A 21,293-nucleotide genomic window follows, 5' to 3' on the forward strand; every position below is an offset into this window, starting at 1 on the left:
AGATGGTATTCTTGACCGAAGCCGCTACTGTTCAGTCGAGTAGCTCCTCAATTGGCCCCGAAAAATGGCAACAGCGCATGGCAGCCTGGATGGTCACCCATCCAAGCACCGACCACGCCTGACAGCGCTTAACTTTGGTGATCTCACGGGAACTGGTGTATCCACTGAGGTAATGCCGTTGCCAAACATCTCGACTAGGAGGCTGTAATATTTCTGGCTTAGTCAGTCCTCACATTAGGCTCCAAGAAGATGTTCCCATGAGAGGTGGCAGAAGCCCCCTCTCGTATTTCTATCTTAGTCTGAGTAATTCGATCTTCCTCTCTAATTGCATGCGGTGAAAAGTCGCTATTCCTTAACATGCGGACTTCCCACGCAGCATCTCTCGTCACTCGGGTGGTCCGGTGACAGGCGGGCACTACTGATCTTGAAAGGGTTAAGTCGACGGGTGGGGGGGGGGGTCGAGTGAATGCTTTCCAGTCGCCGACATTGTCAGTAGAGCGTCGGAGACACGCCTGCAGGGGCCTGAAGGAGCGGCTGGGCTAGAGATTCCGTTACTTTGCAGAAACTTAGCGAAAACACTTTATGGCGGGCTACCAGCGAGGCGTGGGAATGACTTGTGTCCTCAGGCAGTCTTGGCGGGCAAATTCCCGCGTTTTTCTACCAAATTGTAACTGTGATTGGCTTGCTCAGGACATAGCTCCGTGACGTAGCAAAATCGGCGCAGAAATCGGCGCCAAGAATCTCCATTGGTGGAATGGTAGTGCTTCGGCAATAGAGTGGAATTTTCCGCCGGTTTTCGACTTGCTGATTGGAACGTTTAACCACGGCCACTGTCGTGGGTGCGGGAATGTTCTGTGTTCAGTTTGTACAGGTGCTGTCCGCAGCTCGTGGTCATGCGGTAGCGTTCTCGCTTCCCGTGCCCGGGTTCCCGGGTTTGATTCCCAGCGGGGTCAGAGATTTTCTCTGCCTCGTGATGACTGGGTGTTGTGTGATGTCCTTAGGTTAGTTAGGTTTAAGTAGTTCTAAGTTCTAGGGGACTGATGACCATAGATGTTAAGTCCCATAGTGCTCAGAGCCATTTGTATGGGTGCTCTGGGGGTAGTTGGCTCTCGCCTTTCAGTCGGAGTAGGTTACAAGACTGAGCTCTCGCTGCTCTGGACAGCCTGCCTTCCGTTGACTGTCTAATATACTTTTATTTGATTGTAACTGTTTAACAAAGTTGCTGAAGTTTCGACTTCAACGTAACTTTCCAAGTACATTGAGCGTTCTGCGTACAAGCGGCCTATGTTGTCTGTCTTGGGCAGTTTTGGCTAAAGTTGACTGTATCGGAGTTACTGTGTGACTTTGCTTGCTAAAATCAATCACTGTACCGTCAGTGATTGTGTGGCGAGCCTTCTTTGTCCCCCTCAAAGGGAGACAATCTAGTTTATGGACAACTTCACCTTCACAGCATTTATTTGAATATCCAATTTGATCCAATTTGATGTATTGTAAATGTTTCATGTGTTTTTTTATGATTTTGAGTTTAGTCATAATAAATCAAATTGTTATTGTGGACAGAACTTTCATCTGTTAATCGGTAGAGCAATCCTTTCATTTCTCACTACGTTACTGAAACTTTCCTTTATTTAATTAATGTCTATCAAATTAAATTATTGCAGTTGCCAAACTCTTTTCTACTCCACTTGCAGGGTCGATTACAGTCAGTTCGCGTTTCTTCTTAATCCATGTGCAACAGCAAAAGTAGGAGTTAGAAAAGGGGGGCTTAGAGCATCATTTCCATATGAAGATTCGAGAAGAATTTAGTGTTTAATACACTGCTAGCCCCGGCCCCTCGCACCCAGAGCAGTGGAGTTGCAAGAAGTATATAGATGACGAAATGTGGTGTGAGGTACCTGTGCCAGATGTTAGATTCGGTACCATTCCCGTGAGAAAGACCGCCTGCATAATGCTACTGCTATGTGATTGGCTGCTGTGTTCGGAGCAAGGGCGCCAAAACGTTAAAGTATAGTTATTATTATTAGTTAAACTACTCATTGGAATGACTTCACTTTTTAATATAAATATCTCTCAACAGCTGACTGTCAGTCAGTCATTTTAGAATTATTAAAAACAATTTAAATCAAAAACAAAAGACTGACGAAATTGCAGACGAAGCACTTCGGAAGCGTTCGGGTCACGCCTTTTTGCTGGTATGACGCGCGAAGTGTTTCCGAGTTATCGTCACTCTGGATTAGACAGCCGAGAAGAACATACATATTGTCTGTCGTAGGACGTGTTTTCAATTTTTATTTAAGTTCCTGTCGCCACTCTGGATTAGGCTGTCGAGATGTACAGTCATGTTGTCTGTGGCAGCATGTGTTTGCTAGTATTCAGTATTAGAGGATTCACTCCGGTAGACATGAGGCACAGACACGCGCCACAAACAGTGTAAAGATACATTTTCGTAAACATTGTGTTTGATCATGTACTTTGCTGTATCAGAAGGTCTTGTATTAAGATCATGTAGTCTTCTCGTGTGGCTATATTAAAATACACGAGTGCCATCCCAAAGAAGTGATACAATATTTCAGAACAGAGCCTCGCTAAAAGTCAGTTTCAGCCTCAAGATGCAGAACCTACGACCTGCGTGCTGTTTTCTGCGCTGGAGACATCAACTTGAAGACAGCAGGTTAGTGAACTATAACAGAACCTTCATATTTCACACAGTGCAGTGGAAACAACTAGGCACCTCACGTGTACTGCATGCACAGAACAAATGTGCTCAGTGACACGTCATCTGCACTAATGCAGAGGAGGTAAAGGAGGATGATCGTTATTAACACCAACAATCAATTCATTCTTCCTTTCTTGTCGTAAGACTTTTAATAATTTTTAAAATTATAATTTTATAAGTACAATACAAAATTCCAAGCACTTTGCCCTCCGTCTCATCTTACACTCAGAATTTCAGGATTTACTCTTGAGACAACATTTATTTGATTTACAAAAATAAGTGTACAAAATTTCATAATTTTAATTAATAAATTCTGAGAAATGGTACATAAACTTTAAAGGACATAATTTTAATGAAATGCCATTAAAAGTTCAACCCAACTGTTTTTCTTATGTCACATCTCCAGAAGGCCCAACATTGATACTCAAAGTCCTCTTTCCCTTCAAGGCTTCTCTTCTGGTTTCTTGTTTCCTGTCTTCTTTCCTTTAGCATATCATCACCTGACTTTTCAGCAGCAGAAAGGCGATCAAATTTTTTTTTCAAGATGTCTGGCGTAAAATTTTCTATCTTAAACCCATTCTCCCTAATACTTTCATATATGTTCCCACGATGAAATAGAAGTACTGCATCGTGAGTTGCATTTCTACCAATTGTAGCAGATAAAAATGTAGTTTTAAGGTATCGTTTCCATGTCAATGAATTTAGAGGCTCGTTTGGATTCAGGGTCTTGCCTTGAACACAGTTTTTTTGGAAGTTCATGTTGTTGTTGTGGTCTTCAGTCCTGAGACTGGTTTGATGCAGCTTTCCATGCTACTCTATGATGTGCAAGCTTCTTCATCTCCCAGTACCTACTGCAACCTACATCCTACTGAATCTGCTTAGTGTATTCATCTCTTGGTCTCCCCCTACGATTTTTACCCTCCACGCTGCCCCCCAATACTAAATTGGTGATCCCTTGATGCCTCAGAACATGTCCTACCAACCGATCCCTTCTTCTGGTCAAGTTGTGCCACAAACTTCTCTTCTCCCCAATCCTATTCAATTCTTCCTCATTAGTTATGTGATCTACCCATCTAATCTTCAGCATTCTTCTGTAGCACCACATTTCAAAAGCTTCTATTCTCTTCTTGTCCAAACTATTTACCGTCCATGTTTCACTTCCATACATGGCTACACTCCATACAAATACTTTCAGAAATGACTTCCTGACACTTAAATCTATACTCGATGTTAACAAATTTCTCTTCTTCAGAAACCTTTTCCTTGCCATTGCCAGTCTACATTTAATATCCTCTCTACTTCGACCATCATCAGTTATTTTGCTCCCCAAATAGCAAAACTCCTTTACTACTTTAAGTGTCTCATTTTCTAATCTAATTCCCTCAGCATCACCCGACTTAATTCGACTACATTCCATTATCCTCGTTTTGCTTTTGTTGATGTTCATCTTATATACTCCCTTCAAGACACCATCCATTCCGTTCAACTGCTCTTCCAAGTCCTTTGCTGTCTCTGACAGAATTACAATGTCATCGGCGAACCTCAAAGTTTTTATTTCTTCTCCATGGATTTTAATACCTACTCCAAATTTTTCTTTTGTTTCCTTTACTGCTTGCTCAATATACAGATTGAATAACATCGGGGAGAGGCTACAACCCTGTCTTACTCCCTTCCCAATCACTGCTTCCCTTTCATGTCCCTCGACTCTTATAACTGCCATCTGGTTTCTGTACAAATTGTATATAGCCTTTCGCTCCCTGTATTTTACCCCTGCCACCTTTAGAATTTGAAATAGAGTATTCCAGTCAACATTGTCAAAAGCTTTCTCTAAGTCTACAAATGCTAGAAACGTAGGTTTGCCTTTCCTTAATCTTTCTTCTAAGATTAGTCGTAAGGTCAGTATTGCCTCACGTGTTCCAGTATTTCTACGGAATCCAAACTGATCTTCCCCGAGGTCGGCTTCTACTAGTTTTTCCATTCGTCTGTAAAGAATTCGTGTTAGTACTTTGCAGCTGTGGCTTATTAAGGTGATTGTCCGGTAATTTTCACATCTGTCAACACCTGCTTTCTTTTTGATTGGAATTATTATATTCTTCTTGAAGTCTGAGGGTATTTCGCCTGTTTCATACATCTTGCTCACCAGATGGTAGAGTTTTGTCAAGACTGGCTCTCCCAAGGCCGTCAGTAGTTCCAATGGAATGTTGTCTACTCCGGGGGCCTTGTTTCGACTCAGGTCTTTCAGTGCTCTGTCAAACTCTTCACGCAGTATCGTATCTCCCATTTCATCTTCATCTACATCCTCTTCCATTTCCATAATATTGTCCTCAAGTGCATCGCCCTTGTATAGACCCTCTATATACTCCTTCCACCTTTCTGCTTTCCCTTCTTTGCTTAGAACTGGGTTTCCATCTGAGCTCTTGATGTTCATACAAGTGGTTCTCTTATCTCCAAAGGTCTCTTTAATTTTCCTGTAGGCAGTATCTATCTTACCCCTAGTGAGATAAGCCTCTACATCCTTACATTTGTGTTCTAGCCATCCCTGCTTAGCCATTTTGCACTTCCTGTCGGTCTCATTTTTGAGACGTTTGTATTCTTTTTTGCCTGCTTCATTTACTGCATTTTTATATTTTCTCCTTTCATCAATTAAATTCAATATTTCTTCTGTTACCCAAGGATTTCTACTAGCCCTCGTCTTTTTATCTACTTGATCCTCTGCTGCCTTCACTACTTCATCCCTCAAAGCTACCCATTCTTCTTCTACTGTATTTCTTTCCCCCATTCCTGTCAATTGTTCCCTTATGCTCTCCCTGAGACTCTGTACAACCTCTGGTTCTTTCAGTTTATCCAGGTCCCATCTCCTTAAAGTTCCACCTTTTTGCAGTTTCTTCAGTTTTAATCTACAGGTCATAATCAATAGATTGTGGTCAGAGTCCACATCTGCCCCTGGAAATGTCTTACAATTTAAAACCTGGTTCCTAAATCTCTGTCTTACCATTATATAATCTATCTGATACCTTTAGTAGTAGAAGTTCATAATTACCCATAAACCCATAAGTGGACTTGACAATATTCAGGATAGAATTTAGAAGCCTCTCCTTGTGCATGTAGGAGCTGTTGTCTCTCCGAGTCTGCAGACCTTTGTACCATCTAATGTGACACAGATAATGAATGTGATGTTCATCTGTTGACATCATGTGGAAATATTAAGTTCATACTGCGCTTTTGAAGTCACTTACACTGGATATGTTCTGTCTGATGGCCTTGCCATATGACACTTGAAGAGTGCCTGTCATCTTCTTTGTGCTTTATGAATATGTTGTGTCCACCAATGCTATTTCCATCTTCCAACTTTTAGCCCTTCGTATCACTAACAAGTTTCCTCGATTTAGGTCCCTGGATGTGTACAAGGCAGACTTCTAGATGTATCCCGTTCATGTTTGCTTGAAAGTAATCCACGGATTCGTTGTTCAGCGAGCTAGTATTGAAGTGTTTCTTTCGAAATTCCCGTGGGAGGAAGGTCGCGTCACACTTTTAATTTTTACACTTGGGATGCAATTTCATCACTGAAACCTGTGGTACTCATTGTCCATAATTTCTGCTAATAAATGAAAAATAAATTATGAAAATTGACATTTTCAGCGAAGACCAACCATGGTTTAATAAGAAAATTCAGAAAATGCTGAGAAAACTCCTCTCTCGGCAAAAAATAACGCAAGCAATGTCGACAGAGAAAAGTTTGTAGCTATTCGTAGGAATATAAAAGACGGATGTTCGAAGCATGTAGGATCCTCTCGAGAGTCCTAGAAAATTCAGGTCCTACGTAAAATCGCTAAGCGAGTCGTAGGCTTCTAATCCACCTCTTGTCTAGCCTGGAGCGTCAAATATGACCGTGACTGTTAAATAAAATAAACTGTTGATAGTGTACTGAAAGGAGCCGCAAATTTCTTCTAGGTTATTTTATTCAAAAAATTTTGTTACCAGTTTCAAATGTATAGCATTCATCAGCAGACGGCTTTCATACTATCGTTATAATATATGACACGTCGGTTTACTGCAGAGTTACCCTAAGACAAACCATAAAGGCATGGCTAAAAACGATCAATAAAGATCGTTGCGCTATAGCCATGTTTACGTGGAATGTCCATCTATAGCATTTGTTGTCACAGTTATCTTCCAGTGAATCATGTACGGAATATTGTTTGTTATTTCCATAAACACGTACGTTGGTTTATATCATTAAACACTTTGGTTTAGTGGGAAAAAAATCCAATGGTCGCCACGTGTTCTGACTCCCAAAATATGAAAACAAATTTAGAGTTTACGAAGCATACGACTGTAGATATGGCGTTCTGAAAAGAAAACGTAAATTATTACTGTTATATTAAATTGAAATAGTATTTTGCATTAGATACAGGGCATTAAATACAGACCAATAAATTGGATTTCGTGAATTAAAAACATTCAAACTTATTTTACAGAAGACAGAGAAATACACAGTCTAGTCACATTAATGTGACCACCGGCTCTGTTCGACGTCGATGTTCGATAACCACTCATAGATGGCAGCACTAGTGGTGGACGGTACATAAAACGTGTCCAGCGAACGCGGGAAACAGTGGACTCGTTTTCGAAGAGTGGAATGGAAGTGATTTATCTGACGTCCAAAACAGCATGATCATTGGCTTTTGGGCCAACGGTTTAAGCATTTCAGTAATAGTTAAGTTTGTAAACTGTTCGCGTGCCGCCGTGGTTAAAATATACCGTGCATGGCAAAATGGTGCTATCAAAAAGCATTGGACGGGCAGCTGTGGTGTACCACGGGCCCTAGATGACAGGGGTGAACGCGGCTGCTCAGATGCGTACAGGCGAATAGACGTGTCGTTGAGCAGCTGACGGCCCAGATGAACCAAGTGGATACCAACAATGACTCCTCAAAGACCGTTCAGCGAACTTTGCTGCTTGTGGGCTTCCGCAGCTGGCGCCTGTTTCTTGCATCCATGCTGACTGCTGCTCATCGGCTGGTTGGTTGGGTGGTTTGTTGATTTTGGGGAGGGGACCAAACAGCGTGGTCATCGGTCCCATTGGATTAGGGAAGGACGGGGAAAGAAGTCGGCCGTGCCCTTTCAAAGGAACCATCCCGGCATTTGCCTGAAGCGATTTAGGGAAATCACGGAAACACTGATTCGGGAGGCCGGACGCGGCTTTGAACCGTCGTCCTCCCAAATGCGAGTCCAGTGTGCTACCCACTGCGCCACCGCGCACGCTTGTTCATCGGCGACGAAGGCCAGAAACTGCACGCAAATGCCGCTACTGGACGTCCACTGAGGGGCGACAGGTAGTCTTATCAGATGAATCGAGTTTCGTGCTCCACCACACACGTGGCCTTTGGCGTTTACGGCCACGCAACAACCGTCGGAAGGATCCAGGCCGGAAGAGGATAGTTCAAATGGCTCTGAGCACTGTGGGACTTAACAACTGAGGTCATCAGTCCCCTAGAACTTAGAACTACTTAAACCTAACTAACCTAGGGCCACCACACACATCCATGCCCGAGGCAGGATTCCAACCTGCGACGGTAGCAGTAGCGTGGTTCCGGACTGAAGCGCCTAGAACCACTCGGCACAGCGGCAGCCCCAGAAGAGGAGCATTATAGTCTGGGAATGTTTTGGTGGCATTCCTTGGGTGATCTTGTCATTCTGGAAAGTACACTGGATCAGCACAAGTGTGCCTCTATCCTTGGGGACTATGTCCACCCCTACAGACACTTTATTTTTCCTCTGCACGATGGCATCTACCAGCACGACAAGACAACCATGAGTACTCTTCGGTTGTGGCCTCTTTCTTAGCTTGCTGTGTCGCGAAGCTGTTTCAAAGTGCAAAGCCTTAAGAGACTGGAAAGAAGCTATCTCACAAATATAAGAGAGGTGAACGAATGAGTCGGCAAAGTACAGAATAACATCTTTGACGAATTCAGCTGCAGAATTTTTGAGCGTTTTCTCAGTTAGAATATAATAAAGTTCCTTGCGAGAGAAAACCTTCGCGGGCCGGAGTGGCCGAGCGGTTCTAGGCGCTACAGTCTTGGACCGCGCGACCGCTGCGGTTGCAGGTTCGAATTCTGCCTCGAGCATGTGTGTGATATCCTTAGGTTAGTTGGGTTTAAGTAGTTCTTAGTTCTAGGGAACTGATGACCACAGCAGTTAAGAACCCATAGTGCTCAGAGCCAGAAAATCTTCTGTCCACAAATCATCGGCCGCGTGGGGTAGCCGTGCGGACTGAGGTGCCTTGCCACGGTTTGCACGGTTCGTACGGTTCACACGGAGGTTCGAGTCCTCCCTCGGGCATGGGTGTGTATGTTGTCCTTAGCGTAAGTTAGTTTAAGTTAGAAAAGTAGCGTGTAAGCCTAGCGGCCAATGACCTCAGCAGTTTGGTCCTTTAGTAACTTACCACAAATTTCCAAATTTTCCACAAACCATCATGGATTTATAAATCACCGCTTGGGCGGAAGTCAGATTTTCTTTTCTCACACTATATGCTGCGACCCAAATGAAGAGCAAACGGTACGTTTTCATTAACCTAGACTTCCGGAAAGCGTCTGCCACAGTGCAGACTGTTAAAGAAGTTGCGATCATGCAGAATAGTTTCGTAGATACGAGTACTCGAAGACTCTTAAAAAATAGACCACAGAATGTTGTCCTGGACGGCGAGCGCTCGCCTCGCGGAGTGGCCGCGCGGTTAGAGGCGCCATGTCACGGACTGCGCGGCCCCTACTGCCGGAGGTTCGAGTCCTCCCTCGGGCATGGGTGTGTGTGTTGTTTGTTAGCATAACTTAGTTTAAGTTAGTTTCAGTAGTGTGTAAGTCTAGGAACCGATGGCCTAACAGTTTGATCCCTTAGAAATTCACACACATTTGAACGGCGAGTGTTCAACTGACAGGGGCATCGTCAGGACTGCTCCAGGTAAGTGTGACAGGGCCGCTTTTCTTTGCTACGAGGGTTGAATGAAAAGTAATGCCTCCACCTTCGTTAATTGGGTTTGATGCGAATATTGTAATAAATCAAACGCAGAAATAATCCTTAGAATGTGGTCTTTAATAACCAATATTCACTTTTCCACATACTCACCAGCCAGTTGGATACATTTCTGCCAACAATGAACGAGTTTTCTGAAGTCGTCACGGAAGAAGTTGACACTCTCTTTCTGCAACCACAGTCTCACAGTTCTCTCAGCGTCTTCATCGGAAGCATAATGATGTCCCCGCAGATCGTCTTTCATTATCGGGACCAGATGGAAGTCAGTGCGCTGGATTAGCAGAGCGGTCTAAGGCGTTGCAGTCATGTACTGTGCGGCTGGTCCCGGCGGAGGTTCGAGTCCTCCCTTGGGTATGGGTGTGTGTTGTAACGTTCCCTGGCAGCACACACACTATTGATAAAATGAAATGACATTTAATTGTACTATGTATGCCGCTATGAAGCAATTCGTATATACTGTAATTGTTTAACAAAAAATATTATTTAATTTTGTATAAAGGACGTTGGTTATTATTGTAATATTTTCTGTAATAATATTCTCGATGTATTTATGATTGTAATATTTCTATACTCATAATGTAATTACGAAATATGTTAATATCTGCCATGAAAAAAATGTAAAATACAGGCACAGAGGAAAATAATGTTGTAAGATTACAAAGAGACATTCACAATCAGCAATAGTATAAATAGGAATACATAACGTGCACTCTTTGTCGTCTTCCTCGAGAGTTGAGAGAGAGAGGAGCCTGTGACGTAGCATTATATGAATGAGTAGACTTCTTTTGTCTGTATCTATCTTTAGCCGCCATTAGAGGAGAAATTATAAAGGTGTGTAATTTTAATTATTGTTGTGGTCTAAATACATTATAATTTATCAAAATTGTGTATTACTAATGTAAATTAGCTTGCCCATGTCATCTATAATATTTCTTTAAAGAATTTTCAGCATTTTTAGCGATTATCGTTGGTGTTGCTGGGCTGTGCCGCGACCGAACGATTTGCAGCGGCGGCACATTTAAAAAATTGTTCCGCTATAAAATTAACCAAACCCGTAAATCGGGAGCAGGTAAAATTAGCAGTGAATTACGAAATATTTTTCTTTTACAGCGATCCTGAGGCTGACAGAATTTATTACTGGTTTTACGTTTGTGCATTCATAGGCAGATAATTAACATTGAATTTGTTAATCTGTTGGTTCTTTCAGTTTCTAAAGCAAATAACTTAAACGTATAGTGAAGTGTGTTTTGTCAATGATGATTAAACGTTCAGGTCGGCTTGGCAATATTTAACCATTTTATGCTAACAGAGACAGTCTAATGTTCCATAGCTAACGCCGGGAAAGAATTCAGTAAATATTTAAAAACCCACTGCATCTAAAAAATGTGTGCCAAGGCCGAAATACGTAAAAAATTTAATTTAAATAATTTTCAAAGTCATAAATGTTATTAATCAGTTAGTTTGAATTTATCAGCATGAGAGGGTTGCTAAAGTTCACGTAATTCTAAATGTGCTTAGTTCTGTCTAAATGAATTTTTATTACCACACGTAAAAAAGGGGGTTCTACAACAAAGTTCGTACTGAAAGAGTAAATAACAAAAATATTTAAAGCCATTTCATCCCCATTTTCATCCATTCATTTTTAGATTGATAAATATTATATATATATACATATATATATATATATATATATATATATATAATAATTTTTTTTCTTTAAAGTGTGTTTATCCTTAGTGTAAGCTTAGGGACTGATGACCTTAGCAGTTAAGTCCCATAAGATTTCACACACATTCGAACATTTTGAACAGATGGAAGTCAGACGGTGCTAAATCTGGACTGTATGGAGGATACCGTGCGGTGATGGAATTCAGTCTCTGAAGTTCTGCTGTGGTGGCACGTGAAGTGTGTGATTTGGCATTGACATGCCGCAGAATCATTTCCCTTTTCCTTTCAGACCCTTGTTAGCCGTGATACGACGATCGTCCTAAATCACTCTGTCAACATTTTATTGTGAAACTCGCTGGTTGCTGTCACAGGACGTCCAACTCTTTATTTGTCACGCAGATCTGATGTTCCCGCCTCAACATCTTTAAACTTACTCACCCAACGATGCACAGCACTGGCATCAACACAATCACCATAAACTGCTTTCATTCTCTGATGAATCTCCTCTGGGGTGACACCTCCTGCTGTCAAGAATTCAGTGACTGCACGTTGTTTAAATCGCATTGACAGACCGTCTGCGCAGGGTTCCATACTTTACACTGTAACAACCCAACTGTTCAATGCTAAGGCTTCCCGCCAACTGGAGCTGTAGAGAAGTGGCTACGGAACAAGCCAGTACCTGGCGCATATCAATGCTGCCAACTATTGAGGAGTTACGAAGGTGGAGGCATTACTTGTCAGACAACCCTCGTACATACGTAATAGATCTGGAGAATAACCACTCTTACGTACTGTACAGCGGGTATTTATGATTCCACCATATACAGGTCCACTTACATTAATGTGACCACCGTTTATGTTTGACGTCAACGTACAATAATCATTCACAGACTACAGACAGCAACTGGTAGCGCAAGCAATGGAAGGTATACAAAGCGTGTCGGGGAGCATGGGACAACAATGCTATAATTGTTGTAATGCGCAAAGTGAGAATGATCATTGAAGTTAAAATCTTCAGGGTTGTTAGGCAGCGTCATATTTCTTTCTAAAGGAAATATGACGCAGCCTAACATCCCAGAAGATTTTAAGCTTAGTGACAACGGCCACGAAAGCCTGCAGAGTTATATAGTATGAATATTGTCTTTCGGGCGAAGGGTGGAAGCATTTCCTAAACAGCTAAGTTTGTAAACTTTTTGCTTGCCACCTTACTTAAAGTATACCGTGCGTAGCAAAATGGCTCTATCCAAAACTGCCGCCGAAGCAGGGGCGAGCGACGGCTGCGGAGATGTAAACGGGCGGATAGACTGCAGCTGTTGAGAACCTGACGGCCCAGATGAACCAAGGCGATCCCAACAATGTCTCCTCAATGACAGTTCAGCGAACGTTGCTGCGTATGGGTATCCGCAGCAGGCGTCTAGTACAGACACTCACGCTGACTGCAGTTTATCGACGACGAAGGATGGAATATGAGCGCCAATAAGCAACTGGACGTCGGATGAGCGGCGACAGGCAGCCTTTTCAGATGAATCACCTCGGACAGATTGCCGTTGGCGTGTACGGCCCTGTAACAAAGAGTCCAGGCTGGGGGTGAGGAAGCGTTATGGTCTGGCCAACGTTTTCGTGGCATTTCTTAGGTGATCACGTCATTGTGGAAGACACAATGGATCAACACAAGCATCCATCTATCTTTGGGGACCATGTCAACCGCCACTGGCCTCGGCACGATGGCACCTAAAGGCAGGACAATGCAAAGTACCACACAGCTTGCGGTGTGCATGTGTGTTCGAAGAGCACCAGGATAAGTTTCCCGTACTCCTCTGGCCACCAAACTTTCTTGATTTAAACCCGTTCGCGAATCTGTAGGGCCACCTCGACCGGACTGTTCAGGCCATGCATCCTTAACCGAAAAAACTTGCATGGATGGGCATCGCACTGGAGTCGGTATGGCTCCACCTCAGTGACTCTCTTACTGCACGCCCGCGCTGCAAAAGGTGCTTATTCATGCTTTTGACAGGTGGTCGCATTAATGTAATATTACCGCTCAGTTGTTATTGGTTAAGCCGTCGGCACACAGACCGTGCTGTCGAACGTCAACTTTGAGCGTGCTGAGTTAAACGTGCTGCTGAACGCTCAGGAACGATGCGACTTGTGCATACGGTGCTTGGGCCACAACGTGGTATACATGATCACGACGCACTCCAGCGGCAGTTGCGGGATGTTTCTAATTCGTAAATCACACTGTTTACTAAGGTTCAAAAATGGTTCAAATGGCTCTGAGCACTATGGGACTTAACTTCTGAGTTCATCAGTCCCCTAGAACTGAGAACTACTTAAATCTAACTAACCTAAGGGCATCACATACATCCATGCCCGAGGCAGGATTCGAACCTGCGACCGTATCGGCTAGAACTGCTCGGCCACGCAGACCGGCGTTTACTAAGGGGGAGCGCGTAAAATTCCCACGTCAGCTCTATTAAAACGCACATTTCCTTCATTGTCCATATGCTAGTCAATTTGTTCTACATGTAATATACACAAACAAAACCTTCAATATCCATGCACATGTTTTAAGACAAAAAGGAAAGTACCACGGGCTTAAAAAAGGAAAGTAACACGGGCTTAAAAAAGTTCCATTACAAACAATGCGATACAAATTTGCAATAGTTCTCCACATAAGATAAACATTATTTCATTATTCCCACAGTTTATTAAAATCCCAAGGTCATTCTTACTTGCTACGGTCGCAGGTTCGAATCCTGCTTCGGGCATGGATGTGTGTGTTGTCCTTAGGTTAGTTAGGTTTAAGCAGTTCTAAGTTCTAGGGGACTAATGACCTCAGATGTTATGTCCCATAGTGCTCAGAGCCCTCTGAACTATTCTTACTTGATTACTGTTCCTGCCCAGTAGCAAAAACTTTGCAACATGTGAATTACAAACGTATAAAGATATTTTGCTCCTTTTTCTTTTACAAATAGCGCAAGCAGTCCTGTAGATTAAGCCACTCGCACAAACTCACTCCTCAGAAAAAGGTGAAACTATATTTACACAACATCGAACAGTATAGTATATACTTATATTAAACTAATAATAAAGCATCAGAACCTATTAACAAGGTGAAAGTTAGGAAGAAAAGACTTTGACGTGGCGAGACGCGAACCACAGCCGTCGCATGTATCTACTTTTTTTTTTAATCTCATTTTTGTTCTACATTCGACATCTACATTTACATTTACATGGATACTCTGCAAATCACATTCAAGTGTCTCGCAGAGGGTTCATCGAACCACCTTCACAATTCTCCATTATTCCAATCTCGCAGAGCGCGCGGAAAGAATCAACACCTATATCTTTCTGTACGAGCTCTGATTTCCCTTATTTTATTTTGGTGATCGTTCCTCCCTATGTAGGTCGGTGTCAACAAAATATTTTCGCATTCGGAGGAGAAAGTTGGTGATTGGAATTTCGTGAGAAGATTCCGTCGCAACGAAAAACGACTTTCTTTTAATGATGTCCAGCCCAATCCTGTATCATTTCTGTGACACTCTCTCCCATATTTCACGATAATACAAAACGTGCTGCCTTTCTTTGAACTTTTTCTATATAGTCCGCCAGTCTTATCTGGTAAGGATCCCACACTACGCAGCAGTATTCTAAAAGAGGACGGACAAGCGTAGTCCAGGCGGTCTCCTTAGTAGGTCTGTTGCATTTTCTAAGTGTTCCGCCAATAAAACGCAGTCTTTGGTTAGCCTTCGCCACAACATTTTTTTGTGTTCCTTCCAATTGAAGTTGTTCGTAATTGTAATACCTAGGTATTTAGTTGAATTTACGGTTTTTAGATTAGACTCATTTATCGTGTAACCGAAGTTTAACGAGTTACTTTTAGCACTCATGTGTATGACCTCACACTATTCGTTATTTATGGTCAACTGCCACTTTACGCACCATTCAGATGTCTTTTCTAAAGCGTTTTGCAGTTTGTTTTGATCTTCCGATGACTTTATTAGTCGATAAACGACAGCGTCATCTGCAAACAACCAAAGATGGCTGCTCAGATTGTCTCCAAAATCGTTTATATAGATAAGGAACAGCAAAGGGCCTATAACACTACCTTGGGGAACGCCAGAAATCACTTCTGTTTTACTCGATGACTTTCCGTTATTACTACGAACTGTGACCTCTCTGACAGGAAATCATAAGTCCAGTCACATAACTGAGACGATATTCCATAACCAAGCAATTTCACTACGAGCCGCTTGTGTGGTACAGTGTCAAAAGTCTTCCGGAAATCCAGAAATACGGAATCGATCTGAAATCCCTTGTCAATATCAATCAACACTTCACAAGAGCTAGTTGTGTTTCACAGGAACGTTGTTTTCTAAACCTATGTTGACTGTGTGTCAATAGACCGTTTTCTTCGAGGTAATTCATAATATTCGAATACAATATACGTTCTAAAATCCTGCTGCATATCGACGTTAACGATATGGGCCTGTAATTTAGTGGATTACTCCTACTACCATTACTCCTACTCCATTGTTCGTCGATTTGTTCGTTGCGGACGTCCGATGACAGTCGTTTACTTTGTTCCTTGATCCGTTCACTCAGTTTTCTTATTACAGTGGGTAACTAACCCTCTGACCGAACACGCTGAGCTGCAGTGCCGGCATTTTAGAATCAGTAACGCCACTCACTGCGCTAAACCGACGACAGTCATTTGGTAGCCAATTCTAGCATGTCACACTTGCTAAAATCTTTAATCGTAGCTATGTTACTGACTGAAGTTTAATTATAATAAATTGTACCAAGAGCAAGGCGTTTTTGGTGGATCCTCAGCGTGTCGTTGCTTTCAAATTGTATACTCTCATAACACACAAGTTACAATAATTCTTTTGCCACGAATAAGATAATGTTTCTCATTATTTTATTGCAACGACTCATACAGTTAACAACGGATTTTCGAGAGATTCTCAGTTAGCTGATGCTCAGAAAAGGCATATATCGTATAGGCTTGAAATGAGTGCCAATATGGCGCCTCAGAACACCTTGCTGAAGGGAGATGGCGTGCAAGTGACGTAGGTGGCGTTGTGCCATCTGATTGATCAACGCTCTGACACACGCTCAGAATATCTTACATGCTAGATATTGTTCTGCACGTTCGGAAAGACTCACGAACGTGCTATTCCACGCTCTGATGTCAGAAACTCGGCACGGTCAACGCTCAAAGTTCGGATGCATGGTCCGTGTGCCGTCGGCTTTAGCATGAGCATTAGCGAACTTTTCACAGTCTGTTGGGACACAGCTGATTTTAATTCTACGGGGTGTAACAAAAAGATATGGCCAAACTGTCAGACAACATTCCTCACACAAATAGAAGTAAAATGTGTAACGTGGACGTGGGTCCGGAAGCGCTTTATTTCCATGGTAGAGGTCGTATTCCATTTCTCTTCGTTGTCACACAGAAAGTCCGCCCCCGGTAGCTGAGCAGCCAGTGCGACAGAAGGTCAATCGTAAGGGCCCGGGTTCGATTCCCGGCTGAGTCGGAGATTTTTCTCCACTCATGGACTGGGTGTTGTGTTGTTCTAATCAGCATCATTTCATCCCCATCCACGCGCAAGTCGCCGAAGTGGCGTCAAATAGAAAGACTTGCAACCAGCGACCGGTCTAGCCGACGGGAGGCCCTAGTCACACGACATCACACAGAAACAGAATGTACCAACATTACATGAAACGTTTTCTTACGTCTCATGTTCAAAATACCCTCTTCTTTACGTTTTACTATAGTCCACAGCATGTTTTAATTCTTAGTTTCACCGCTAGTGTTGTTACTGAAAGTGAACGAAGGCAATGTTGCGTTGGCGTACGACTAACTACATTGCTCCAATAACTTCAAGCAGGTAACATCAACTGTTTAGTGCTCAGCACGCACTCTGTTTCCAGTACAGTGCAATGGAATGTACTAAAATGCAAAGTTAGGAGATGCTCATTTGTTGTACGGATTAACAGATGGCAATGGCCGTGGCACACAACGTTTGTATCGGAAGAGCTGTCTATAACGACGGTGCCCCGACGGCGGGACGTTCGAAGCAACTGATCGATCGTCCTCTTACGGAGCATGGGGCGTTTAAGCCCAAGCTGGAGGGGGAACTTCTTCCTGCAGTTAATGGGAACACTTCTGCAAATGGTTCATTCAGCTGTGTGTCAACCCTCACTTTAATACAAATGTGCCGTCAACGGATGTGATTTCGTTCCAAATTAGATTATCAGTGTTTTAAAGAGTTGTATAAATAAACCTCTAACATGGAAATAAAGCGCCTCTGGACCCTTGTCCATACACAATATTGTCTTCCTCTACGTGTGAGGAATGTTTCCGGAGAGTTCTTCCATATCTTTTCGTTACACACTGTATGCCTGGAACGGCCTTGCCGCAGTGGTAACAACGGTTCCCGTCAGATCACCGAAGTCAAGCGGTCTGACGAGCGCTGTTAGCAAGCGGGGTGCATTCAGCCTTTGTCAGACAAACTGAGAAGCTACTTGATTGAAAAGTAACAGCTCCGGTCTCGTAAAATCACATACGGCCGGGAGAGCTATGTGCTGACTATATGCCCCTCGATATCCGCATCCAGTGACTCCTGTGCGCTGAAGATGACACGGCGGCCGGTCGGTACCGTTGGGCCTTCATGGGCTGTTCAAGCGGAGTTTAGTTTAGCTGTAAGTCTCGAGGTGACTCACCATCCATGATATGACCTGCGTTCTGTCTGCTGGGAAATTTTTGATTCAGTCCAAACCTGATTAGATGTTCCCTTAGGATGAATTTTATTTATGAAACGTTGATGTGTACAGAGTCGAATAGCCTTTTAGCCTAACAGAGAACAACTGTGGGTCTCGAAAGAGGTAACTTAACACCATTTCGTCATGGTAGAGTCGTGAGTCTCCAAGGTACCAGTGTCATTAAATAATACAATAAATTGCAGAAAAACGTCGAAGTTGCAAAATTAATTTTCTTTATCTCTTGATGCCTAGTTTCGATCCTATGTTCACTATCAAATCATCCTAAAAACAGGAACCAAATAATAAGTTCTTTGTACGTTGCAAAACAGTGCCACGGTACAAAGATAACGGATGACAGTTGGTACATACCACTAAGCTATGCGACAAGATCCATTACGATAACCACATGAGTATTCATTCTAGTTAAAAATATATTGTAAACTAGCGCAAGGAAGAGCTTCATTCACCGAACTAAGATATCACAGTGTGAAAGACTAGGACTGCGCCGACTAGCAGTAACTTTATCCATTTTCTTTTTTCTCTCTTTTTTCAGTTTTTTATAAAATGATTAACCCCACGCGGTAAAAATCATTACAAAATACATATTACAAATACAAGAAAAAATCTTTACAATAATATACTTAAGTTACACATTGTAACGGAAGCAGAATGCTATCAGAGTCAGGTTAATGGCTATGTTGTCCGAAAGATCGTTGTTCGAACAATAGTAACTAGATAGACATCAACAGTGGAATACTCCGTAATTCGAAAATATGTTGCATGCCATGACTCCAGTCAGTCGCTGAGCCACTAGTAATGTACAGTTCTGTAACAGCCGACCAGCACGCTCCCCCATAGTTGTCAATAAATTTAAGCGTGTCCAGTGTGAAATTTAATAGGAATCCATTCAGGACCTGATGCATTGTTCGTTCTGAAAAATACTTCTTACGGTATTGGTGCTGGTTATTCCAGTATCTTTCATTCTTGTCTACGTGGGTAGGTGAGTGGGTGTCTAAGGGTGGTCGGGGGATGGTGTCTTGGGGGAGGGGGGTGAAGGAGGATTTATGGAGAGAGTGAACGAATTAATTTAAATGATCGCACAGCGATATTATGAGAGACCGATGCTTGTGTGTGTGTGTGTGTGTGTGTGTGTGTGTGTGTGTGTGTGAGAGAGAGAGAGAGAGAGAGAGAGAGAGAGAGAGAGTGTGTGTGTGTGTGTGTGTGTGTGTGTGTGTGTGTGTGTGTGTCTGAGTGGTGAAACTACACCCAATGCTGGCTGAACCCTTTCACACGTCAGCTTCCCTACGAAGTATCTCGTCGAAGGACAAGGTACCTGCGCTAGTCTCTGCCACACCAGGTCTAGAGAAACGTGTCCCCATGAAGCTTAGATTACTATGTGACTGTTCACTGTTTGCGCAGTGGATAACACCCCTACTGCATCACTGTGGCCATAACACATGAGCTTGTGGCTGAGATAACCCGTCATCAATATTTGTGAAAATGAAACTTCTACTTATTTAATGATATTAGGTAAAAATTTAATTTACTAACGCTGATACAAGGGAAATGATCATTGAAAACGCATTGATACTGGATACATTTTAAACTTGAATAACAAAAGGAATAAAGAACAAAAAGGATAAAAAGAATAACATTTGGGTCGCCCCAGCGTGCTATCGCTGGAAAATTCCGTCATTTCACTGAAGGTGATTGACGTAACATAGAATTCCACTTGAATATACAAAAGTGGACAATCACAGCTTTATAAAACAAACAAAGTAAGAGCGAAAATAAAACAGAGAGAAAATCAGAGACATACCGAAGTGGGCTAGATTCGAAGGACTGAAAGGTTGTTACGAAACATGATTATAAGATTCGGTTAGGACAGGCAGGCAAATTGCTCGTCGTCGGATTATCTGACACGTGCGAGAGACAGGGGGGATCACTAACACAATCTTCCACATTCTTCTTTCACTAGGTAGTTCAAATGGTTCAAATGGTTCTGAGCACTATGGGACTTAACTTCTGAGGTCATCAGTACCTTAGAACTTAGAACTACTTAAGCCTAACTAACCTAAGGACATCACACACATCTATGCCCGAGTCAGGATTCGAACCTGCGACCGTAGCGGTTGCGCGGTTCCAGACTGCAGCGCCTAGAACCGCTCGGCCACTCGGGGCTGCTATTGACCGCCACAAAGTGTTTGAAACTTCCTAGCAGCTACCCAAGCAAGACTCACGGCCCGTCTTCAAAACTTCATTTCCGCCAGTACTTCACCTCCTATCTTCCAAACTTCACAGAAGTTCTCCTGGAAGTTTCATATCAGCGAACACTCCGCTGGAAACATCCTCTAGGCTGCGGCTACGCCGTGTCTCCGCAATGCCCTCTCTTCCAGGAGTGCTAGTCTCGTAAATTTCGCAGGAGAAGTTCTGTGAAGCTTGGAAGGCAGGAGACGAGGTACTGGTGGAAGTAAAGCTGTTAGGACGGGGCTTGAGTCGTGCTTGGGTAGCTCTGCCCGTGGAGCACATGCTCACAAAAGGTACAGTTACAGACTTCGAGTATCGACCCGGCACACAGTTTTAGTGTACCAGGAAGTTTCATATGAGTGCACACTCCACTGCAGAGCTTCAATGTTCGGCATTGCAATGGACACTGAAGGACTTTCCAAGACGCTTGCGAGCAGAACTTCATCGCGTATTTGTCTCCCCAAAGCAGAGTTCAGGTGCTAATAAAATGTAGGTAATGACTGTAGTAAGTTTGATCGTGTAACGAGAGAGAGAAGCAAGGATTCGTTAATCTAAGTCGCCAGTATGTTCATCCTGTGGTCATTGGCGTTGATATATCGAATGAAGTAAGAAATAAAAAGAAAATTATCGTAACCGACGATCTAGTGCATAAAAGTAAAATGAGACATGGCTGTAGAGAATAGCCTGCTGCCTCCCAATATGAGGTCTTCCGAATGCGATCGCAGTGCCTCAAATGCTCTTCCACACTACTTGGTGCCATAATACAACTCCATGTGTACGTCAGTAAAAACTGAAGTAAAGCATACGTGGCATACAACAAAGCCAGTCAACAGAGCAGCTGTTACGACGTCAGCAGATGTTTCTGT

The sequence above is a fragment of the Schistocerca cancellata genome, chromosome 2, assembly GCF_023864275.1.
Source record: "Schistocerca cancellata isolate TAMUIC-IGC-003103 chromosome 2, iqSchCanc2.1, whole genome shotgun sequence".
In the NCBI taxonomy this organism is placed as follows: domain Eukaryota; kingdom Metazoa; phylum Arthropoda; class Insecta; order Orthoptera; family Acrididae; genus Schistocerca; species Schistocerca cancellata.